This window comes from Babylonia areolata, chromosome 30 (assembly GCF_041734735.1).
Source record: "Babylonia areolata isolate BAREFJ2019XMU chromosome 30, ASM4173473v1, whole genome shotgun sequence".
NCBI classification, from domain to species: Eukaryota; Metazoa; Mollusca; class Gastropoda; order Neogastropoda; family Buccinidae; genus Babylonia; species Babylonia areolata.
In genome coordinates, this window is record NC_134905.1 from 8,700,874 (window position 1) to 8,727,249 (window position 26,376).

The 26,376-nt window shown below is 43.9% G+C and overlaps 2 protein-coding genes across 2 annotated transcripts in view; one reads left to right on the forward strand and one right to left on the reverse strand.

The window, feature by feature from the left end:
• LOC143275683 (propionyl-CoA carboxylase beta chain, mitochondrial-like) overlaps positions 1 to 26,376 on the forward strand; it is a 127,509-nt gene that overhangs the window by 29,688 nt on the left and 71,445 nt on the right. The gene's annotated exons all lie outside the window — the stretch shown is intronic.
• LOC143275506 (beta-1,4-galactosyltransferase galt-1-like) overlaps positions 1 to 26,376 on the reverse strand; it is a 35,979-nt gene that overhangs the window by 9,360 nt on the left and 243 nt on the right. The gene's annotated exons all lie outside the window — the stretch shown is intronic.

A 26,376-nucleotide genomic window follows, 5' to 3' on the forward strand; every position in this document is an offset into this window, starting at 1 on the left:
CATGGTTTGGGGAAAGCGGAAAGAGCGGCTCGCAGACTGGCTCGAACTGAATGAAGCGCATAGAGCTTATAGCAAGACTTAATAAATAACACTGTCACTGCAGACGATTTTGGGGACCTGGCAAGATAGTTACACATATATTAGTATAGCGACTGGATCTGCGCTGCATCGAAATGAAACCCAATAACCCTCAAACTAAAAGTCGAAAACCACTGGTATAGGTAATATCGCTTCGACGATGCACGAAAATTGTCGTTAGAACAGAATCTGATAGGAAAGTACAACTGCCAGAGCGTTAAGCTTACGTCAAAGAAAAAAATGACGCAAGGCAGCTGTTGACGTAATTCCACAGACAATGCACTTTTCGCCGGATGGGAAAGTATTGGAGTCATTGAATGAAGGGTTCTGAAAAAGAAGAGTGTGGTGTGGGATGGTGATGGATGTGTGTGTGTGTGAAGGAAACATAACATTGCACTGACATCAGATTAATGGACATCAGATTAATTGACATTTTCTTGCTCGACTAAGTGTTCGGGGTGTGTGGTGGTATGCCAGGGTTTTAGATTGACATTGTGCGTTTGTGAATATGCATCTTGTGTTGTGTCATTTGTATTCGTGCATTTGTCTACATCAGAAAGCAAACAGGTGATGAGTATAACTCACGTGTCACTGTTTTTATAGGCAGGAAAGTCGTAACGAACAAGTTTCAAGTCACCCAAACAATGTTAACTTAAGAGAATGTAAGGAAGATGAAAACGGAAAAAAAAACCAAGAAATATTACAGAGAGTGCCGGTGTTTATTCAGTGTCTTCTTGTGGTTAATAACAATATTCGTTTATCGTTCCACATGTACCTGGAGCCAGTAAATAGAATGTAAAGGAACATTTGTTTTGAAACGTTTCTCGATTGCCAAAGACTGTAATGTTCTCGAATCCTGTGTGTATTTACGTATAGATTACTATAGAATGTTCTTGAATCCGTTGTTTGTATTTACGTGTGGATTTGTCCACCAGAAGGACGTTTACAGAGAGACTTTGGATGTTATTGTATACCCTTGTGGGTGCGTTCTGTGGCTTTTTGATCGCACAATTCGTGCAGGATTATTTCAGAAAAAAGGCGTTTGTGTGTTTGTGCAGCGCTTTGAGGGTGTGTGTATTGTTGGGTGGGTGGACAGATGAGGAGCATGAGGCTGATATTGATACTGTTGAGGATGTGGGCTGGGAACTGTTGGCTTGCGTCTTTCTGTCTGTATGTATGTCTGTATGTATGTATGTGTCTTATCGTGTGTTTGTCTGTCTCTCGTTCTGTCTGTGACTGTAGATTCTCTATGTTTCTGTCTGAATCTCTCTACCACACCCCCTCCCACCATCACATTATTTCCCAATTGTCATTCTCTGTCTGTCTGTCTGTCTGTCTCTCTGTCTCTCTCTCTCGCTGTCACTGTCACTGTGTCTGTCTGCCTCTTTCTCTTTGTTTCTCATTCTCTCCCTTCTCTCTCCTTTCTCCCCCCTCCTCTCTCTTCCTCTTTCTGACTCTCTCCCCCTCCTTATCTCTCACACACCTGCTTTACTCTGTATCCCTCCCACTGTCTCTCTCTCCCTCACTCCCTCCCCCATCTTCCTCCTCCTCCCCCCTGTACCCCTCAACCCTCCCCGCTCCACCCTCTGTCCCACCCTCCTCTTTCCCCAAAACAAGAAACGTGAACAGTGCTTAGTGGTTCAGAAGTTGCACCACCTGATAGAGTTTATCGCCAGTGAGGGGAGGTGTGTGTGTGTGTGGCGGGGGTGGGGGTGGGGGGTCAGAATGCTGTTCACACCTGTGCTGACTTATTGTCTGTACTTATTCGATGTCGGCTAGCTGAGACGGAAAAAGAGAGTTTGGTCTGGGTTCAATTTCTCAGATAAACATTCCTTCCATTCCTGCTTCTTACTTCTCCACCGCCTCTTTTCTTGTTTGTGAGTGCTGCCTCTATGTGATATGTGTGTGTGTGTGTGTGGTGGGGTGAATGGGGAGGGGGATGTTGGTGGAAGTGGGATGGAGATGGGTAGGTGGGGTGCTTGGGCGTGCGTGCGTGGAGATCAGTAGAGAGAGAGTGTGTGTGATGAGAGAGAGAGACAGAGGACAAATACACGTGTGTGTGTGAGTGTGTGTGTGTGTCTTTTGTTGTTGTTGTTATTGTTGTTGTTGTCTTTTTTTTCTTTCTTTTTTGTCTTCCCCACTCCGGCGGTAGGTAGGTTTCGTTGCCTTTTATTCTTGTTTGGCATTCTGATCAGGCCACTGTTATGTCCATAGGTACTGAGCCCCCCCCCCCCCCCCCCCCCCCCCCCAATCCCTTCTCTCTCTTCCCACGCTTCCTCCACCCACCACCCACACTCTCTCTCTGACACACACACACACACAAACACACACACACACACACACTCGCTCACACACACAGGGGAGGGAAAGTTTTCTTTGTCTTTCCCAGCAGGGCGGTAGGCAGGGTGGTGTTTTTTTTCTGCTGTTGGATTCTTGTTTGGCATTCCGATCAGGCCACTGTTATGTCGATAGGTACTGATCCCTCTCCCCTCCCCTTCCCCCCGTCTCTCTCTCTCTCTCCAACTCCGCATCCAGTCCTCCAGCTACTGATCTCCCCCCTCCCTCTCTCCACACGCCCCCTCCCCCCTCATCCATCACCCCTACCCCTACCAAGACACGCGCGCGCACAAACACAGTACACATACAGAGACACTAGACACACGCATATATGTACGTGCACACAAGAACACTCTCTCTCTCTCTCTCTCTCTCTCTCTCTCTCTCTCTCTTTCACACACACACACACACACACACACACACACACACACACACACACCTCTTCTCACTCACACACGCAGGCCTAATGCCGATAGGTACTGATCTTCTGTCCCCCACTCACCCCCTCCACACTCCCCTCAATCGCGCCGCTCCCCCAAGACCCCTCCGACCCCCTACAAGTCCTCCTGTTCTTTTTGGCCTGAACAAACACCTTTGTACCAGTACTTATCTTCCCCCTGTTATTTTGTCTGTTGAAATTGAAAATAGATCGTTTCTGGGAAGCAGTTGACTTTGTGTAGACATCCTTTCTCCCTTTTCAAAACCTCCCCTCTGTTCAGTGCCAGTAAACGTGTATTTTTCTGGCTCCCGATGTTTTGCTCGGTTTTTTGTTTGTTTGATTGTTTTTGTTTTGTTTTTTCTCTCTGAAACCTATCGTGTGATTTTTGTAAGGGGAAACAACACACAGCGCGTGCAGGCTCGTGTGTGCTCACTGAAACGTACGCACGAACAAATACGCGTTCGCACACTGGAGCAGACATGCACATGGGTATGAAGAAATTGATTGGTCTCTTTGTTTCGAACTCCCTGTTCTCTCTCTCTCTCTCTCTCTCTCTCTCTCTCTCTGTGCCTCTCTCGCTCTCTGCCTCTCTCTCCCCCTTCTCTCTCTTTCTAGCCCCCCCCTCTCTCTCTTCCCTCCTCTCTCTTCCCCCTCTCTCTCCCCCCTCACTCCTTCTCTCTGCCTCTCTCTCTGTGTCTCTTTCTACCCCCCTCTCTCTCCCCTCTCTTTCTCTATCTCCCCCTCTCTCTGTGTCTCTTTCTCTCTCCCTCTCTCTCCCCTCTCTCTCCCTTCCCCCTGCTCTCTCTCTCTTTCTCTAACCCCCCCCCCCACTCTCTCTCTGTTCCATCACTTCCTGTGTTCCATGTGTTCTATGTGTGGGGTATATCCCCCCCAGTGGTGTGGGGGTTTGGTTAGAAAACAAACGGCGTGTCAAAGTTGTGATTTCTATCTGTAGTGGGCATGTCTTTTCAGCTGGGGGTTGGATCATCGGGTTGACATTGGAGGTGGGCGTGTGGGGTGACGGGGGTGGGGGTAGGGCGTGTGGGGCAGGCGGGGACCCTGAGGGGGTGGGGGGAATCAGATGGGGGGTTGGGGGGGGGGTGGAGAGGAGAGAGGAGAAAGAGATGAGACAGAGAGGAAAGAGAGAAGGCTAAAGTACAAAGGAAACACAGGGGTAGAGAGAGGGGAGGGAGTGAGGGCAGAAAGAGATGAGACAGAGAAGAGGAGGGACAGAGAGAGGCGGTGAGGGGAGAGAGCATGAGAGAAAGGAGACAGAGAGAAATGAAGGGAGCGAGAGAGAGAGGGGAGGGTGGGAGAAGGGAGAGAGGGGGGGAACAAATAAAATCTTGACACTAATGCAAACCAGTTACCTAGCTAATTATAATGGACGGATTAAGAAAGGTTTTCGCCTCACTGTCTCTGTCTGTATAGCTGGCAGTCTGTCTGTTTCTCATATTTATTGATTTTTATTGGCGGGTGTCTGGGTACCCCGCAGACAACTCCAAGACCAACGTTGTGCATCCTTACACGAAGTCTGAACAAGTCTTGAACATCCCCTCCCCCTCCACACACACACACTCTCTCTCTCTCTCTCACTCTTTCTCTCTCTCGCTCTGTTTCTGTCTCTGTCTTATCTGTCTCTGTCTATCGCTCTCTGTTTATGTCTGTCTCTCTCTTGCCCTGTCTGTCTGTCTGTCTGTCTCTCATTCTTTCGTGATGTGATGAAAATGCTGAAAGTTAAATTTGATGAAATTGAAATGGACGTCAATGAAGTGAAAGACTCAGAAATGAAAACCTAAACCTGAGGACTGAAATGAAGGTGGAAAAAAGTGTCTTGACCAGATGAGTTTCAGAAAACGACTCTTCAAAGGAACGAGAACAAACATGGAAAAACCAGGCTGGACGAGGTTGAAAAGAAGACAGACGATCTTGAGTTGCGTTCCAAAAAGGAACAACTCATTTTTTTATGACCACCACTACTTTCCCTTAGACCAACAGCAAACAGCCCGTGCGGTGTGTATCCACCACCACCACCATCACCATCATCATCACCACCACCATCACCAGCAAGCACCTTACACAACCGACTAGACCCACGACAGATGGACCTCCGTATAACACGGCGGGCTGTTTTGTTAGACAACAGGGCAGAAAGAGGGGGTGAAAATGGCACGTTTGGCCAACCTTTCCCCTTCCCTTCACGTTGAAGGAGTCTGATCGTCCTCCTCCATACCAAAGAGGCTTTAGGTGTTGTTGTACCTTGTTTGTCCAGACCTTCTGATCTCACCGCTTGCTTCCCTGATTGTCGAGTCACGTCTTCTGCTGATGTTATCAAGTCCGAAAATAAATGGTTTGCATTCGAATGTAATGATCACACAACACACACACACACACACACACACAACACACACACACAGAGTCTTTGTTGACAACAAGAGTTTGAACTTTCTCAACGTTGCTACCCCACGCCTGTCTCCGATGACAGAGAGAATGTTGGCCATTAGTCTGAAACATTCCCCGCCACCCACCACCCCAGCAGTCTCCGATGACGTCAGGTATGTTGGCCATTTGTTCCCAAACTTCCCTCCATCACCCACGGATGCTTTGATGACAGAGAAAGTGTTTGCCTGAGTTGAAATCACCCCCATCACCCCTCCGTATCCCGCTGTTCTTTCACCACTTTCTGGTGACAGTGTGGTGGTCAGTTATGGGATGGAGGAAGAGGAGGGATGAGTGAAACTCTGACAAAATAAAGTGTGTGTGTGTGTGTGTGTGTGTGTGTGTGCGCGCGCGCGCGCGCACGCATGTCGTGTGTATATCGTGTGTATGTTAGGATGTTGCTGACAGTAATTTGGATTACCGATTGAGTCTCCCTCCCCCTTCACTCCGCACCCCGCACTCCCCCCCCCCCCCCCCCCCCCCCACCTCCCCTCCCCTCAGTCTCTTGATGACAGAGAGAATGTTGGTCAGTCGTTAGTTTCAAACGAAACTTAATACCCCACCCCCTACTCCCGTCACACTCATCCACCTCCAGCCCCGGCCCCTTCCCCTCACTCTGTCTTTGATGAATGTTGGCATGGTCGTTAGCTTGAACTTTCCTCTCCTTCGCCACCACCACCTCCCTCTCCAAGTCACCGCCGCCCAGCTCTCCCCTACTCTTCCCCCGTCAGGCAGTGTCTGACAAGAGAGACTGTTGGTCGTTGTTCAGAGAAATTGTTCCAACTCCTACGCCGCCATCCCCGAAGATGTCGTGTTCTCTACTCGGTCTGTTCCATCATCGCCATCACCACCACAGTCACTGCCGCCACTACAACAGCGATCCGTCATGCGTTACACGTTGCGCACGTGTTTTGAATTGTGGGGTTGTTTGTTCGTGCTCTCTCTCTCTCTCTCTCTCTGTCTCTCTGTGTTTCTCTCAGTCTCTCTCTCCCCGCCTGCCACATGGACATTTTAAGCAGATGACAAAGAGTGCCGCTTATCCCTTCGTAGTTTAGTTTACTTTGATTATGTTTTTCCTTTCTATTCCATTTTATTTGTTTTGCACCATTTTTGTTCTGAATTGTACCTACTGTGTCATTAGAGATTCACAACTAATGACACCAAACATTTCAGTGTTCAGTGTGTTTTCTCTCCGCCCCCCCGCCCCTCTCTCTCTCTCTCTCTCTCTCTGTCTCTCTGTGTTTCTCTCAGTCTCTCTCTCCCCGCCTGCCACATGGACGTTTTAAGCAGATGACAAAGAGTGCCGCTTATCCCTTCGTAGTTTAGTTTACTTTGATTATGTTTTTCCTTTCTATTCCATTTTATTTGTTTTGCACCATTTTTGTTCTGAATTGTACCTACTGTGTCATTAGAGATTCACAACTAATGACACCAAACATTTCAGTGTTCAGTGTGTTTTCTCTCCGCCCCCCCCCCTCTCTCTCTCTCTCTCTCTGGATATGTACTTTATATGTTCGTATTGATATGATGTGGGTCGATGTCACAGGCTTAAATAATTATTATGTGGATTATATGTCCTTTGTTTCCTGTCCAAATCTTGGAGACGAACGAACGACTGGGGAAAAATGCACAGTACCCCATGCCACATGTACTTTTTATACCATACCAATGACAGAGTACCAAAATGTCGCTTATCCCTTGGTTGTTTGTTTCTTTTGCTGCAGTTCTGTTTTTCCTTTCTGCTCCATGTTATCTGTTTTGCACCATTTTTGTTCTGATTTGTACCTACTATGTCACTAGAGCTTTACAGCTAATGACATTAAACATTTCAGTGTTCTCTCTCTCTCTCTCTCTCTCTCTCTCTCTCTCTCTCTCTCCCCCTCCCTCCCTCCCTCCCTCCCTCCTACACACACAGTCCATTACATAGCTAAGGAGATGCTTGACAAAATGAATGCGTATTGAGACTGATTTCAGAATTCACTCTAAAGAATGAAGTTGGAGTCATTCATGTAGAACTGAGTCGAGCTGTATAGCACACTATTCACGACTTGTCACCTCTTACTGCACCCATATACATAGTGTGTATGTACCCCGAATAAAAACTGCACAAACAATCCATTCCTATTGGTTTGGTTTTCTTTCCAGCCCGCAACCGCCTCCCACTCTGTTAAGTTTAAGTAAAAGTTCCCATGACATTTTACGGTCATCAGAGAAGTGAATTCATGATTAAATCCACCGTGTCTGAGGGCTCGGCATAGGAACGCAGGGCCCAGTCCTCTTTCTGCCGTTTGAACCTTCCCGCACCTGAGGTGGAGTGAGGAAAATGGGAGTAAAGTGCTTTTCTTCATGGCGAAACGGGAAATGGGGGAACTCTGGATCACTCTGTCAACACTGTGTGAACAGAAGTACCAACGCCTCACCCGAGTTTGCCCCGGCGCCCCCTTCGTATACACCTGAACACATGTACACCTAACCTGGCTCAGACCTACCCCCAACCCCACCCCACCCCACACCCCACACACACATCGTGTTTCCACTATCTCTCCCCCCCCTCCGTTCCCCCCTCATACCCCGCCCCCAAATCTCCCAAACGTCTGCTGCCTGGAAGGAAGGGTCTTTAATCAGACGATAAGACTGGGGACAGAACTTGTAAGGATCGGGAGTAGGGTCGGGTGGGTGTGGAGGAGTGAGACTCTGCAGGTAAAAAGGCAGGTATCGGGCCCCCCATTAGGAGATAAGGTTTGTTGAAGAGGTCTGGAAATAGGTTCTTTTTTCTGACTTCTGTTTCCTTTCTATTCTGATAGCGTGAATGTTCTTGCAGCAGTTCTTTCCTTTTCGGTGATGGAAATGGTGTGGGTTGGGGGTGTGGCACTGGGAGGATAGAGGGGTTGGGGGGTAACAGGTAGTGGGGTGGGGGGTGAGGACGTGAGGGTGGATGATGTGGGGAAGAGGGTGTGTCGTTGTGTTGTAGTGGTGGTAGCGAACTATACAATGGGGGAAGTATCTTTTTTTCTGTCCGTAGACATGATGTGGTTTTTTTGTTGTTGTTGTTGTTGTTGGTCATCCATGTACATACAAACCCTTTTTTTTCGATCCATAGCCTCATGAGCCTTTTATTTCTATCAAAAAGATTCAAGAAATTTAATCCATTTGCCCCTTTTGGGGTGTGGAGGATACAATAACAATACATACTCATTGAATCACAACTTCAGTCCAGCGATATCTCCGAAACACGCAAAAACGCACACCCACGCAAGCACACACACACACGCTAATGCTGATTTGCAACAAAATAAATCAAACTTAAACATACTGACAAGTATGTTTTAGATGTAACAAAAGTTACACAACCTTTCCAAGTTTTATGAATTAACTTAGATTAAGTTACGTTTTCTTCCCAGCACTGAATAAATTGCATAAACCGAACATTGACATATGTGATTTATATTTATGTGGTAGCAATTTACTTCGAATTACAATATTTTGGGGACGTTCTGAAACAAAATGAAATTCATCCCCAACAGTACCCATATTATTACATTCCTAACAAATTCAGTTTTCTCTGTTCTCTTCTTTCTATTTCGATCTGCAGTTTGTGGTTACTGGAACGAAACTTTATCAGAGGATATATGTAAGTATCACACATAATTATAATCCATGTCGGTGTCTGGGACTCGAACCCGTGGACTGTCGCTTCCTAGTGGGGCGCATTACCATTACTACTGGGCCACAGCTGCACATACCTGGTATCTTCTCTGTTAGGAGGAGGTAAAGGTAGAGATGGGAGAAGAACAGTGGTGGGAAGATTTCGGTTCGTAACATCCCTGGAGCCTGTCTGGCTCTGGTCTGTCGATAGTGTGGGATTGCTGTGAAGCTTGCATGCATTTTTTTTAAAGTTGTATGTTCAGCAAGCTATGGATGAGTGCAAAGCTGGCCCCAAGCTGCTTGGCTCTTTGCTGTCTCTCCTGTCAGGAGTTAGAGGAGAGTCTGCTTGCTTCTACGTTACCCGTGTGTGGAGACAAAAACACAGATATTGAGAGATAAGGTTGTTTTTGTTGTTGTTTTTATGTGTTAGGTTTGTTTGCGTGTGTTATGAGATGGTTGTGGTTGTTGTTGCTGTTGTTGTTGTTGTTGTTGTGTGTGTGTGTGTGTGTGTGTGTGTATTCGCTCTTCGCTCTTTCTTCTATCAGCAGTTAGAGGGAGTCTGTTTGCCTCTGTTTAAGGTGTGTGTAAAGACAAAATCGCGCGCGCGCATGTGTGTGCTGCATGCTTGCATGTGCGCATACTTCAGTATTGACAGTGCAATATCATTACCTTTACCTCCCCATTGTTTCACTGAAAAAAAAATTATTTGAAATAAATGTTGTGCAGCAGTACATATTGGAGCATCACTTTTCCTCCTGTACCCCCTATTATCGTCAGTCATGTCTGTTGACAGTGCCCCGGCGCACACACCGAAATCTGCTGTTTTTTTGCGGGAACCGTGTGAAGAGATAAATAGCTGCAGAGTCGGCATCGGTCTGCAGATTAATGCACCGCGCGAGTGTTAAATGTGGTTTTGGTGTCTGCACGTGAGTCACGAAAAATGAACTGAAAGGGGGAAAAAAAAAGATATCAGTCGTGTTGTTCTCTCTCTCTCTCTGTGGCTTTACTTTTTTAACAGAAAAAGAACAGCAGCACAAAACAGTGATTGATCGGGGTTTTGTTTGTTTGTTTTTATTGATATTTTTGTAATGCTTCCATACTGTTCTGGTAATGTTTCCATAACTGCACATCATGGGTGTTAGCGAGAAAACGTAATTTAACAACAAATCGCGAAAATGTGGAGAAAATGTTTGCTGAAAAAAAAATCTTTTTTGCTGCTGGTTTTTCTTCTTCCATGTCTTTGAAGAGGGATGACTGGAGCGGTCTTATCAAAATCTATCACCAGCGTACGTTTGGTCTTCAAGCACTTGTTTCCAATAACATTCCATGTTAAAGTTTATTTTACGCACACGCACGTACGCACATACACACATGCACGTGCCCGAACGCACATACACGCGCGCGCGCCACATACGCACACTCACTCTCTCTCTCTCTCTCTCTCTCTCTCTCTCTCTCACGCACGCACGCACGCACACACACGCACAAAAACAGAACTGTGGTGTTCACATCGACTCATTGTTTATACACGCGTATTAAGGAGAGAGAGAGAGAGAACAACCACAACCACACACACACACACACACACACACACACACACACACATTAAAATGTCTGAATAATATCTCACCGTTCTTGCGATTTTAAGGGCTCCTCGCTTCCCTCCCCGTCTTCTCTCTGTCTGTCTGTCTTTCATAGTGTATATTTGAGTGTGTGTGTGTGGTGGGGGGGGTGGGGGGGGGGGGCATCAGCGAGCGCGTGCACGGCTAATGAAAAATGGCGTCGAGTATTCGAGGAAGCAGGATGACACCACGATCTAGAGTTAATCAAAGACGATTTACCTGGAGTGATATATCTTTAAAGATGATTTACCTGGAATGACCCTGTATCCTCCCAAGATGTTTGATAAACAGGAAGCGGTGTGTTTGCACACAGGGAAATCCAGTAACTAAGCCAGGTGAGTTGAGAACCAGGTAACCTAGCCAGGGTGACGAACCTTTAATCTGACTCCCAGCTGCCGTTTCCCATACATCAAAAAAGTACGTGCACATTCATTCCTTATGCGAGAAGGAGAAGGGGGAAAATGCATGTGGGTTGATGGGACTCTGGATAGAGTCTGACGTTTTATTTCCAAACCAAAGAGGGATTTGACCATCTCCCACCAAGTCTTTACGAAGGTAGAGAGAATACTCCCCCAGTAAACAAACAGTCCTCAAGGACCACTAAAACCGGAAGAAAGAAAGACGCTTAAGAGGCAGACTATGAAAAGAAAGAAAGAAAAAAGATCAAAGAGAAATCGAAAGAAGCCGGTGGCGGCAGGGTGAGATAGCCTGACTCCCATTTCCAAACCAGAGGGACTTGACCATGCACCCACTGTACCAGGTCAAGACATCCACAACAAACACTCCGTGTGTGGTCGTTTCTCTCTCTCTCTCTCTCTCTCTCTCTTTCTCAACTCCAGATCTTTCTCTCCCCCTGTCTCTCTCTTTCCCTCCCAGAACTCCCCCACTCTATCTGGTATTCTCGTTATCTGAAGGAAGCCTGCCTTGTGAGGAATCTCCAACTCTCCTCTCCTCTTTCTTGAAGCTCCCGATAGTAGTAACCTGTGTTGAAGTGATTGGGTCGATCGCCGTGTTGAAAAGATGGGCGGGGGCTGAGGAGGAGGGGATGTGGGGTGTGTGGGGGAGGGTGGTTTGATTTTGTTGTTGTTGTTTTAAAACCTTCTGTGAGTCGTAACTGCAAGTGTATTGCTTTCAAAAGTTTTTATCTTATTTCTTTTTTTTCTTTTTTTTTCAAAGTCTAAACATTAACTACAGGTGTGTTGCTTTCAATAGAAGTTTTGGATGACAGGAAACCCCCTCCCCCCGCAAAAATAAAAAAAAAAAAAAATAAAACCCAGACAAACAAACAAACAACAACAAACAAGAGAGGCAAGGCCTTCAAGACTCACTTGTGATACACTTACAAAAAAAATCTAATCGTTAAAATGTGTTCTGTATTTGTTATAAAGCTTCGCATTTAAAAAAAAAAAAAAAGTACTAACCAGATTCGAACCCCGCGTGTTCGGGTGAGAAGAAACTGCCTTATCCATTACACTATCATGGCTTCTTAACTGACGTTCTAAAATTTAACATATGATAATTTTTTTTTTAAGGGCGATAAATCAATTGCGGTATTCGCAGTGAGAACGCTGTTTAAATCATATTATTCTGGTGTATCTTGGGCATTCAAAAAATCTTTAAGGGCAATAAAAAAAAAAAAAAAATGTAATGGCTATCGAAGCAATCACACTGCAACATTTAGCCGTTTTCACTAGATCTAGATAGATGTACAAGTTTAGTTACACCCGCCGGGAATGTAGTACAACACGGTCGATTCAATTTCTCTTTTATGTTCATTCTAGTTTTATAGTTTTAAAGTTGATATGAAAATTGAGTATTTTGCTAAACTAATAACATGTAGAGCCAAGTACAAGTACTTCTAAACGTCGTAAGAAGTGAAAAGGACTACATTTTGAGAAAAGTCAAGACTGGAAATTTTTTCGTTTCATCGTGATCAGTTCAAGGGTATTAACTCTCATGGTTTACAATTTTTAACTGTGAATTCCGACTGATTCTGTGGATATCTTTATGGCAGTTTGGGGCATAATCCAGTAAGTGATGAGGCGTTCACAAATCTTTCTCTGAATAAATATTTAACGGTTTCCTTTTCCAACTTTCCATCACATGTCATCGTGTATTGTCGATTGAATATAGGATTGAACGGGCAGGTCAACAACTTGAACAAAATGGCGTCGTTCGGGTTCGCGAAGAATATAAGCACGCGCTTTGAATGTGTATAAATATGTGTACGCAATTGATTTTTGCCCATGACCTTCAGGGCTCAGCCAACAGATCTGTAAAGTCCACTCGTCATATTGATTTGAGTATTTTCCGAAAAAAGACCACTTGGGCGAATGAACATAGTGAAAGCCCTGTACACTGAGAGTAAAACACACAAGCTTTTTATGTATTGAGTATAATTTCAAAATGTAATGTTTAAGATGAGAAAGATCAGTTTAAAGCAAATTAAGTCCCATAGCATTAATTACAGATTAATTTCCCTTTTTTACTATGCACCAAAATGTTTGCAAAATAAATAAAAACTCCCATGCTTAGCAAAAGAAGTTCCTGTTTGAACAAAATATGATAATAATGACTGCTCTTGTTGTTGTGTCAGAATATCAGATCAAAGTGCCAAGTTTAGATAATACAAAAAAATATAAATATGACAGTAAATGCAGATTGCATATAATTAGGCTTCATTTTTTAATTTTTTTTGTGCCCATCCCAGAGGTGCAATATTGTTTTAAACAAGATGACTGGAAGAAACTGATTTTTTCCTATTTTTATGCCTAATTTGGTGTCAACTGACAAAGTATTTGCAGAGAAAATGTCAATGTTAAAGTTTACCGTGGACACACACACACACACACACACACACACACACACACACACACACTGACAACCGAACACCGGGTTAAAACATAGACTACACAAGTGAGTCAAAAACCAACAACAACGTTACCGGTATGATAGCGGTTAAATGGAGAACTTCTTTTTTTTTTCTTTTCTTTTCTTTTTTTTTTTTTTTACGAAATACAAAATGATTGGTTTATTTTTCACCCATGGTTACTTCTTCTTGTTTGTACATTCAGTAGATTCAGGAAGCATAACATTCAGCTTCATTCTTGAAAGTGTTTTAAATCCTTTTTTCGAATGATTATATATATATATATATATATATATATATATATATATATATATATATATATATATGGATGATGAATTGAGCGGAAGGGTTGACGTCCTCAACACAGCCAGCTCCCAAGGTAAATTTGTCTTTATTAAGGAACTGAATGGTTAAGATAATATGTCATGAACTGTGTTGTTTTACTAGTTGAGTTTGAAAAAATACAGATATGAAAGAGTTTCGTATCAACAGCAGCTGAATTTTTGAAGTGTATATTATTTTTAGTTATGCAGTCCTGACATACCTTTGGACTGTGAGCAGTAATGTCCAATGTGAAATTCAATTTCAGTTATGTGTTGTCAGTCAGCTGTCTCTTCAGTTATGTATTGTCAGTCAGCTATCTCAGTGATGGATATTTTCTTACCCAGTCATAGTGTTCAGGGTATGTGATGATATGTCGGGGTTTACCAATTGACCAACTCACAATTGTCTCAGACTCATGCTTTGGAACAATCCCCCGTTCACCCAGTCCAATTAGACAACGGCTTGAACTGAGGTGCTCTGTCTCTGTCTGTCAGTCTCTCTCTCTCCCTCTCTCTCTCTCTCTCACATGTGTTGAAAGACACACCTTTGAACCCTCTTCGCGATCAAATACCATGAACCTCCGTCAGAAAAAGGATGTACTTAATGGGAGACAGAGAAACACACACACACACACACACACACACACGTACACAGAATCATCTTGAACAGTGTTCAGTATAAAAACGTCCCATGAACAGGTTGTAAAGAACCTTGCATCTGTCGGTGGGTGAGGGAGAGATATCTCGAGGGAGAGGAGGAGGGGGAAGATGAGAGAGAGAGAGAGAGATTATTGATCATATGAAATGAAAGAACACGATAAAAGTCTAAGCAGGTTTTTCCCTTTCAAGACTTTGTGTATTTAACACTTTATTTTGTCTTGTTTCCTGAATTGATTAAAACCTTTAAACCAAAGGGTGGGGAGAGAGTGAGTGAGAGATCTCGAATGAGAGGGAGAGAGGGGAGAGAAGGGAGTACAGAAAGAGAGGGTGGGGATGGGGGCTTGGGGGCATAGGTAGGTGTATTGTGAGAGGGATGGGGATAGACAGACAGACTGGGAAGCCCAGCTGTCTGAACCAGAGCCCGAAGAAAGGCCTTCCCTGTGTTGACCCTCTCTTTACCGACCCTCTCCTCACCACTGCACTCCTAACTACAGAAAACGCCTGACAGACGGACTTGAAAAAGAGCCCTGACTAAAGAATCACACACCTGTCGGCTTTTTCCTTCCTTCCTTCCTTCCTTTCCTTTCCTTCTTCCTTTCCTCCTTCATTTCCTCCTCCTTTCCATTCCAGCCGAGCCCCTTGCAAAAAGACCCCCCCCTCCACCCCCTGCAGAGTTGTTATAACCTTGTAGACCTTTCCATGCGAGAACTCAAAGAGTTGGTAGTGAATCCGCTACAGGGTAAAACCTTGCAAGGTAACTGGAGGAGTGCGCCCCCTTGCGATGGGGCTCCGATAAGAGGAGATAACCAGTCCACCCCCTTGCAGCAAAGCTATCTGGCCTGCCCCTCATCCTCCTCTGCCTCCTCCTTTCTCACCTGTCTCTGCCTCTTCAACCCCCCACTTCAGGTATCAAGCGCTGCTAGACGTGTATGCATGCACCTTTCCTGTAGCATAGTCTAGCAGTGTCTTGGCGGGTCCAAGTGGGAATGTTGGGTGGGCAGTGGAGACGTTTCGCTTGGGGCGGAAGTTGTTGTTGTTCGTTCCCCTTGGGCCTTTGAACTGCGAAAAACGTTTCTTTGTCACTTTATCCCCGCCCCTCACAACCCCCCCAAGCCCCCACCGCCACCCCGTCTGACTTTAACTTGATGAACAACCAACTACTCGGACTTTTATTTTTATTTATTTATTTATTTATTTTGATAATGCGAGTGGACATGTGAGTTGCAGCCCACGAACGCAGAATAAGAAAGGGACACAGGATGAAATGTCTGACATGATTCCCTGGAGCATGCCCAGGTGAAGGTGAAAAATGGCCGTTGACCGGAGTGCTAGGAGTCAGAGGGTGAATACTGTTCTCAAGCCTTTCATCACACCTTTCGAAAAGTCTGGTTGTCTTACTCGGGAACCTTGAATATCTCGTTAGACTGATGCTGTTAAAAGAGGGGTTTTTGGTGTGTTTTTTCCAGTCCTGAAGAACGTGGGTGGTATTTTACACCCCCCCCCTCCCCTCCGCCCCCCCACACCCTGTCTCTCTCGGTCACTGTCCTCCCCCCCCCCACCCCACCCACCCCTTTTTTTCTTTTTCTTTTTCCTGGAGGCGGAGCCGAATGTGTGCATGCATTTGCCCTCTTGAAATTATCTCTCTCTCTCTCTCTCTCCCTCCCTGCCCCCTCTTCCCTCATTCTCCTCTCTGTAAACTCTCTCCCTCTCCATCCCCAGACTCTCAAGTGCCCTGTCTGTCACCCACGCCAAGTGACCACCCCAATCCTCTTGTATCTATCTCCTTGGCCTCGAGTGCTGGAGGGGACAGGGGGTGGGGAGGAGAAGGAGGAAGGGCACACACACATGCCGAATGATAACAATAGTGTTTCAGTATTTTCCCAACGTCTCTTGTCACCTGAAGCTGATGTTCCCAGCGTTGTTTGTCATGTACTGCAAGGTGAGAGGTGGGAAGAGGGCTTAGGGGAGGGGAGAGGTGATTATGCTAAGTTAGTTGATGGGTCTCTGTTATCCTGTGGGATTTTTTGTGTGCTTTTGTGTGTGTGTGTGTGTGTACGTGTGTGTGTGTGTAATCCGGTTTCTGTCAAGGTATTGTTCCTGAAAACTCTTTTTCTCCCCCATGGCGGTTGCAGTTACGAAATAGCAGGCATCCTCTCTTTCTCGGTCACCCTGTTTCTCTCTCTCTCTCTCTCTCTGTCTTTCCCTCTCCTTCTCTTTCCCTGTTTCTCTTTCTGTCTTAAGTCTGTGACTGTTATCAGTCTCTCTATCTCTTTCTGTCGTTCCTTCTCTTTCCACGTCCAGTCTCCCTTGTGCCCTGTCTGTCCATGTATCACACCAGTGACCTTGACCTGGTCTCCCTGGATGGGAGGGGAGGGGCAGGCGCACACACACACACACACACACACACACACAGACACGGTAGTATGTTAACAGTGCCTTGAAGTGTTTCCTGACCTATACTACTATAGGTAGTATACTATACCCTGTCACTCGGCCTTCCAGTGCTGCTTGTCAAGTTGTTCATGTGAAAGGGGGGTTGGGGGGTGGAGGGGTTGCCAGGTAGTGCATCCATACCCGGGGTTACCTCCATGTTAGCCACTTGACCAGACCAGACCAGACCAGACAAGATGATTTATTCAGATAGGCCATAGCCCCTATTGAAGGGGTGTAAACAAAGTGAAGTAATCAATCAATCCTTTTGTCTGTTGAAAAGGAAATACAACATACTTAAGGTATGAATAATTTCATAATGCAGAATTTATGTAACATCTCTTATCCGTTTGAGAGATTTATACAGAAATATTGCTAAATGTTTACTGTACTAGTTTGATAATTAGCAGATGAGAGGAGGGATGCTAACTTGACTCTTGTGGGGAAGTTCCAGTATGGTTGCGGAATCAATTCTGTTCTTAAGTCATGAAGAGCTGGGCACTCCAAAACGAAATGTGTTTCATAGTGACTCGTAGAATTACACAAGTTAAGAGCGAGTTTGTGAGTCGTCAGTTTTATATCTTTTTAAATGAACATCAGTATCCGAAACACCATATCTAAATTTTGTCAGTGCCTGTTTGACATATTTATTTGAATCCATTGAAATATATGGTTCCATTCTAATTGAAGTTTTAAACGTTCTGTATAAGGAAAATCTAGCACTGTTTTGAATGTGATCATTCCATTCCTGCCATCTACAGTCAGTAATTCTCAGTTTAAAACATTTCAAAAAACTATTTATGTCTTCCACTCCTTGGTTATCCCAAACAAACGAAAATCCGTATTGGCTTAAACATAAACGAATTTTTGATGCCCACGTGTATTTATCTTTACAGTCAAGACTATATAGCATTTCATAAGCTTTAAATGGTAACGTTTCATCATTCATACGAGTTAATTTTAGCCAGTAGGAAACACATCTCACGAAAGAATTCACAAATAATGTGAATCTTCCCAGCTCTCCATAGATCATATCATTTGGAGTGCGTCAGTTTACACCAAGAAATCTTTTTAAAGCAAACAAATGTAGTTTTTCTATCGGTGAATCTTTCTCAAGTCCCCATATCTCTGCTCCATATAATAAAAATGGTTGTACCTGTGTATCAGATAGTTTAATAAAAAGCTTTACAAAGTTATTTTCAAATTTGTACAAAATGCTCAAAATTCCCAAAACTGCTTTCTTAGCTTTTGAAGTCAAATCATGACATGAAAATTTGAAACTCAACTTTGTTGTTAAATAAATTCCGAGGTATTTATATGCGTTTACAACATGCATTTTTTGGTTACCATAATACCATCTTTCATGAGCAGCTAAAAATCCTCCCTTACGAAAGACCATTACGTTACTTTTTTCCATGTTTACTTTCAGTTGGAGATTTTCAGCAGCATTGTAGAGACTGTTTAACTGAGTTTGTAGTCCAATGGCAGTTTCAGATAGCAACACTATATCATCTGCGAAAAGAAGTATAAATAGCTCTGCAAGGAATTCTGAAACATTGCACCATGTCTACCATTATTGATTATCTCTAGCGCTAATTCATTTATGAAAAGAGAAAACAACACCAGACTACAGACATCCCCCTGCTTAACTCCCTCAGTACAATATATATGATCACTAAATTTAGCCCCACATTTAACCTTCGCTTTTACATCCTTATACATGCTTTTAATACACTGAAATAATTTACCCTTTATCCCATTTTTTCTCAAAAATAGCCACAGTTATTTTCTCGAAATGGAATCAAAGGCCTTTTTCGAAATCAATGAATGCCACGTAAAGTTTGCGATTATAAGCAGATTGCTTTTGAATGGCTGCTAGTAAAGTAAATACATGGTCAATGGTAGAGTAGTCTTTCTTAAAGCCTGCTTGTTGTTCGCCTGTTATATTATTCTGCTCTATCCAATTTTGTAACCTGCTATTAATGATAAAACTATAAACTTTACCACTAACATTTGATAATGAAATTCCTCTATAATTACTGGTATCATTGATATCCCCTTTCTAATGGCAACAGGATGGATTCAGTCCAGCTTTCAGGATATATGCCCTTTTCAAACAGGTTATTAAACAATTTCAGAAAGAAATCTATCACATAGTCTCCCGAATGTTTCAACATTTCTGCAGTAATCTGATCTGGACCGGCAGCTTTATTGGTTTTAAGTTTCCTGAAAGTAAAAGTATTTCTTCTTTCGAAATAGGACTGTCCAAAATAGGATCTGAATCGTTAACCATTTCTTCAGTTACAAAATAATTTTCTAAAATCGTGCCCGTTTCAGCAGAATCTATGCTATTACTAAATGTTTCTTCATTACAAGACTCTTTTTGAAGAATATTTTATGTTAGCCACTTGAGTATATGTGTGTGTGTGTGTGTGTGTGCGCGCGCGCGCGCGTGCGCATGTGTGTGCACCCGTGTATGTGCATGCGTGGGTGGGTGCGTCCATAAGTGAGTGTGCGCATGTGTGTGTGTGTCCGTGTGTGTGTGTGTGTGTGTGTGTGCATGTTTCTAGTTCTTTTCCTCTCCTCTGTCCATTTTCGTGAGAGGTATTAACGGAAGAAATATTTGAAAGAGGTTGGCGTTTGGTTGGTTGGTGTTTAAGTCCACTTATTTTTTGTAATGTTGCTACCGTGCTCTTCCTTCCAAATTTTCCTTCCTCCCTCTTCCTTCCCACCCTCTCCTTCGTCTCCTACAAGTCTCACCCTCACCCTTGCCCCACATCATCCCCGCCCCTTCCCCCACCCCCACATACACACCCCTCCACTCCCTCTTGTCTTGTTTACTTCAGTATGCTATTTCGCCATTTCACTTCTCTTTTCCCTCACCTTTTTTCACCACGTTCCTTTTCTTCATTGCTCCCTCTTTTTTTGTGTTTGTTCCACAATCATTCGCGCATCCGTACATTGCCAGCTAAACAAAAAACGAGGGCATCTGAGAAATGAGAGAGAGAGAGAGAGGAGAGCTTGCGAAACTTTTTTTTTATCAGAAGGAATGATTTAGAAGAAGAGATGGTGAAAATAATTTATAAAAGTAAGTCAATAGTTCCCCGGGTCTCTCTCTTCTCTCTCTCTCTCTCTCTGTATGTATGTATGCGTGTGTTAACGCGTGCACACGTGTCTTTTTGTTCGCACCTGCATGCGAATATGTAGATACGAACAACTTCGCATGTATCACCGGGTGGCTCAGTGTGTTTTCCTATCACGTCCTAAAAACCCACACCAAAAGCCCCATGTGATTGAAGACAAGCCGCCATGATGCAGCACCTGTGTAAACGGAGAGTGTCGGGAGGGGAAGGGCTCCTGACTGCCGACAGATGACGACGAGGTTATCGAGGAACGATGAAACACTCATCGGGCTCACAGACCAACAAACAAAAGAGAGAGACTTGGAGAGCTCTGCACTTCGCGGCTTCATGGAGATACATGTTGCGGCCGTTTGTTTTGTGACATTCGTGTCTGTGTATCTCTGATCTTTTATAGACCCCTGCCACACAGCCCTGGCAAGTCGTTCGCGTTTACATATTATTATCTGATCTTTTATAGACTCCTGCCACCCTCGAAAGACTCGTCGGATCTGGAAAACAAGAGGAAAACTTCGTGTGTGCAATGATAAAGGAAAAGAATTAAAAGAGAGAAAACAGTAGCAGATCAGAAAAACAATGAGTTTGATATGAATGAGGAGCCCTCGGAAAAAAACGAATGGCTGTATTCTTTTTGCTAGGGATACAATGGGATGTTGTCTATGGGGATATGGAATGGTCACGTAGTTGACTGTAGAATGGAGGAATCTGGAAACAAAAAACAAAAACAAAATACAAATAACCCGGTGGATCATATCATGGGAACTATGGAATAAACCGTCAGGCACCTCTGGATGGGAACTCTCCCTCCCTCTCTCTCTCTCTCTCTCTCTCTGTGTGTGTAGCAGAATGTATTTCTCTACACCGAAACACGGCGCCAGTGTAATAGTGCTGTGGGATTTATGCATCTCTCAGTCAGATCTCTACAGCATGATATGCTTCTCCACGCTGACACTCGGCGCCAGTGCGAGGCGAGAGCAGAGAAGTTAGAGACCCCCTTAACAGTTGAGACGTCTTTCCCAACGGCCGTTTGATGCGGGATAACGTTCCTCTGCCGCCATTGAAGCGTCCGTCCTTCCTTCCTTCCTCCCCTTTACCTTCCGTCTGAGACGAAAGTTTAAGCGTTCAAAGGTTCATGAAACTCCTGACTAATCTTCTCCCTACGCCAAAGTTGGCATCGTTGCTTGGTGTGCTTCTCGGCAGGCTACGTGGATTTCCAGTGCCCTACAGACGGGCTTTGCTGTCGGTCGGTCGACTGCACTATTCGATTTCACACTTTCCTTAGATTTAACATTTAAAAAAAGGGAGGGGAAAGGAGGTTAAGGGTTGGGTTGGAGAGTGGGGGGAGGGGGGGTGGGGGGGGGGCTCGAAGAGGTATTTGAAAGGGCTAGGGCGTTCGGTGCACTTTCCATCCACATTTCTAAACAAGCTTGTAGTATTTCTGGTGCTGTAGTTGATCCACCACTATCATATTTCCTTAATCGCCATTGCAGATTTTATTTTGTTTTGCTTTAGTTTTAAAAAACGTTATTTTTACACATAAATTTCATGGATAAATATGATTATCTCACGTTTGCTCATTTTTAAAAATTCCTTCGTTAAGCACGCGTACACACACTTCCCTCTCTCTCTCTCTCTCTCCCCCCAATCTTTATCTCACAGTAAGGAATGTAAATGATGGTCAAGCCATATACGCTAATCACTTTTCGCTCTTCCCTCACGCCAGTTTTGTGCAACTTCCACCCCCTTTTCTTCATTGCATTTATTCTCCATTCTCCGTTTTCCCCCTCATCCCCACCCCCTCCCCCCTAGAGAAAGCACACACGCATACCCTCAAAAAAGAGCAACAAAACAAAACAAAAAAAAAACAACAACAAAAACACACAAACAAACAGAAAAAAACCCACAAAACAACAAGCTGGTCTAAAATTGAAAGAATTACGGAATTTACACGAAGACCGAGACAATATAATTATAACCCTGTCAATTTGCTGCTCCCTCTACCCCCCCCCCCCCCCCCTTTTTTTTTTCCTCTCTCTCTCTCTCTCTTTTTCAACTCGTTCTCGTATGGTTCCAGCCAAGACAAGGAAGGTTCTGAAATCAAATTAAAACTATTTGGCGTTAACCATCAACGTGGGACAGAAAGATTGAAAAGTGGAGGGGAAAAAAAGGGGCCGGGGGAGGGGGAGGGGGGGCTCAGGGGGGCGGGGGGGGGGGGGTTCTCTTTCCACTCCTCGTGGCAATAATATTTAAATGTTTTGTAAACAAGCTGTTTAAAAAAAAAAAATGTTGGGAGCTGTGCTCCGCGAACTGTCTTCGCTTCTTCACGTCTTCCCTTCCACTCCACTTCTTTCTTCAGTATGTACCTCCACCCCTATCCCCTGTCTGGCTCCTCCCTCACCCCATCCTCTCTCTCTCTCTCTCTCTCTCTCTCTCTCTCTCTAACTCTCTCTCTCTCTCTGCGAAATGGAAGTATAATAAATCTTGGTCTGTTAGATTTCTCACGTTGTTTGCGACTGTTAATTAACTACAGACGCCCTTTATGTAAACATGATTACGTCCCTCTCTTTTTCCTTCTTTTTTGGGGGGAGTGGGGATGGGTGGTTGGGTGGGGTGGGTGGTAGATTCAGACTCCAGATAATTTGAAAGTTATGTGTGATTGCTGATTCGATTTGTAGTTTCGTCATGAAAGAGTTGGGAGACGGTTGGGGTTGGGGGATAGGGGAGAGAGAGAGAGAGAGGGGGGGGGGGGGAGTTCATTTCAAAGCGGGAGGGGAAAGATCAAGTCTATATCCACATGTCACTCCCACACGCATCTGCCCTGATCAAAATTGTATATATTTTTAGGGACGGATAGATGAGGGTTTCTGGCTAACTCATAATATTTGATAATTTTGTTTAATGATTTATTAGCGCTCAGAGCTGTTTTAAAGCGGATTATTGTTAATGTGCTGTCGTCATCATAATTTTTTTAAACTTCAGTTGAACGCAAATCTACTGACTACGCTCTTTTTTCTCTCTGTATTTAAATGCTGCACATGGAGTCTTCTTCTTCGTATTCTTCACCGTTATTATTATTATTATTACGAATACTATAATTATTAAGATAAGAACACAGCGTTTCGCTGTTGGCGCGGCTCGCCAGCCTCAAATCCCCGGTGGGTCAGACAGATACAAACCACAGACTAGCAATAAATAATGTGGAACTTCGTCTGAGTTGTTGCAGCAGCAGTACCAGTAGCCATGTCATCAGTGACAGCTAGGCAGCACGTGGAACACGTAGTAGACAAGCAATCAGGACACAGTGACGAAAACAGACACCTCCTCCTCCGTCTGTCTGTCTGATAACAAGCAGCAAGGCGGTGTCATCTTATCAGAATGACCCTCACACCAGTTTTAACCAGCCTAGGATGTTTGTGGCCTGCGTGGTATCGTGATGACTTTTGCATTTAAGTACTAAATACGTCAGTGGTAAACAGCAGAAAATTTAAGTAAAATATAAAGGATGAATCGAAACAAACAAACAAGAAAAACCGGAATTGATTTACATTTTTTGTTTCCTTCAAAACGCAAACATGGAAATTAAGAACAACAAAATTTAATGTTTTAATTGCGTATAGGCCTGTGACCCGTTGCAAACATAATATACATAAAGAAACCTACACAAGGCAAACAAATAAGTAGATAAATAACATATAAACAAATGAGAGAGAGAGAGAGAAGAAGAAGAAATGAATTTGACTTAAAAGTGATAAGAGCACAACAAACAACGTACCCCCCCCCCCCCCCCCCCCCCCCCCCCCAACGCAATAATTTGTATCCACTATGGAGGACCCAAGCATACCCTTAACAGTTTTTATTCACCAAGGGATGGGGATTTAACAGAACGAGGGGGGGGGGGGGGGGGGGGGGGGGCTCAGATCTGACCCTAACACGCCGCCACAGACTCTGTATGACAACAACACAACACCGTCGTTTCGCACCCCACGTGTCCGGGAAAGAGATTAGTTCGGTGCCATTTCGGTAAAAAGTTATCTATCGGAAGCCAGGGGGCGGGGCGGCAGATTGGTGAAATCTGACGTAACTCAGCAGCTGCTTCTGGACACGTGATAAGGAATGGAAGCTGTGTGCGCATGCACTGAAACAGCCAGTCACGGTTGTCGTTCATGGTTTGTAGTTTTGGGGGAAGTTAGACTTTTATTGGGGTAGCAAACGGGAAAGTGTTATACGAAACATGCAGTGGTTTGTTTTCTACGAAGGAAGTAAATGATTCTGTTTAAAGTCATCGTCACATGTACACTGGCGAGGTGTTTCGATTTGTTATTGTTGTTTTCTTCTCTCTTTTTTTTTTTTTTTTTTTTTTTTTCTTCTTCTTCAGGGGGTAGTGGCTGGAAAAGGTTACGCATGGCCATGGTTTTAGGGTTTACTATGATTCTCGTGAAGGAGGAAGGAATTCGGTTTAATGTCTCGTCTTCACACACTGGCGAGTTGTTTCGATGGTAGGTGTGTGTGTGTGTGCGTGTGCGTGTGTCTGTATTTGTGTGTGTGTTCTAAGTGTATGAAGCCGTTTTCACCCGCCTTCGTTTAGACAGCCGTACACTGTTTTAGGAGTTTGGTGCCTTTTCTATGCGCGTGTTTCCATAGCCTCTTTCCCGGAAGCCAACATGCTTGTTTAATCTTCTGTATGCTTGTACACGCGACGGGACGTAATGCACCGACAGGTCTGCGCATATGTTGACCCGGGGGACTTCAGAAAAAAAACCTATTCCACCAGGCGCCAGCTGCTGGGATCGAACCACCAAATCTCATGGTCCCACAGGACAGAAATTCAGCCCTCTGACCACTCGGCCACCATGGCTTATTTTAGATTTTATTTTTGGTTTTGTTTTATGTTTTTTACTGATCAGTTTGATTTCCGAGAGCAGGGTGATAACACAATTGTTGTGTTTATGCTTTTGCTCGGACAATACTTCTCTCTCTCTCTCTCTCTCTCTCTCTCTCTCTCTCTCTCTGTGCGTGCGTGCGTGCGTGTGTGTGTGTGTCGTTCTCCGTCTCCTCTTCTTAAATTTGCTACGTTATAAATGTGGAGTGAAATGAAAACACTCCATATTTATTCCTGCTTCTTTACGCAGTGCAGGCAAGGGAGAAAGGGGAGAGAGAGAGAGAGATTAATAGACGTTTCTGAAAGAATAGCAGCTTTATTTGTACATAATACATTATGCATTTCATGCACCCTGTTGATGGAAAGTAGAAGTTAAATTTCTCAGTGGCGGACGGAAAAAGGCCAAGCAAAAACGTAGATCGGGGAAGAGAAAAACGAATGATATGTGCCGCTCTTTCAACGTGCTAACGAATATTGTTGATATTGTTCATTGTCGGAAAATGTTTGTTGAACACAACACTAACAGTAATGCAAACAACATAAAAGCGTAAGAAAACAACCACTGCAACAGTAACAACAACAACAAAATAACAACATGAAACGACAAAAGGAAAAAAGAAAAACGCCTCACAGAATCGAATAAAAAACACGCAAACTGCAGTTAGGGTAAACAACAAGAAATAAGAAGAGAAGAGTAAAACGAATACAGATCAGTGATAAATGAACACGATAAGAGAGAATGCACTGATAAATGAATGAATAAAATAAACAAATAAATGCAGAATGAAAACCAGCATTGAAACGGGGTCGTTGACTTTATATTAACCAGTATCTCAGATATTCAGTAAAACGAGATTTTAGGAGAAAATTATCACATACATTACACATTGCAGGAGAGAAGTTGCACAAGAGCAACACATTTTGCTTAAAATAAACAACACAAGAAGAAACCGAACACAAAATCAGGTGCAACACAATACAACACAACACAACACAATACAACACAACACAACACAATGCCACACAATATGGTGCAGTATAGTGCATAAAATGCATTGCAATACAATAGAGAATAGTTCGGTGCAGTACAATACGGCACTGAACAATACAATACAATAGAGAATAGTTCGGTGCAGTACAATACGGCACTGAACAATACAATACAATAGAGAATAGTTCGGTGCAGTACAATACGGCACTGAACAATACAATACAATAGAGAATAGTTCGGTGCAGTACAATGCGGCACTGAACAATACAATACAATAGAGAATAGTTCGGTGCAGTACAATACGGCACTGAACAATACAATACAATAGAGAATAGTTCGGTGCAGTACAATACGGCACTGAACAATACAATACAATAGAAACAATCGCGGTGTTTTTTTTTAAATATCAGAAAAACACGGGTTTTTTTAATTTATTTATTTGTTTATTTTCAACAACAAATTTCTTTTACGAGTAAGAACATGGGGCTTTTCCACCGTTGCTTGTTTTTCTTTGAGGAAAGAGA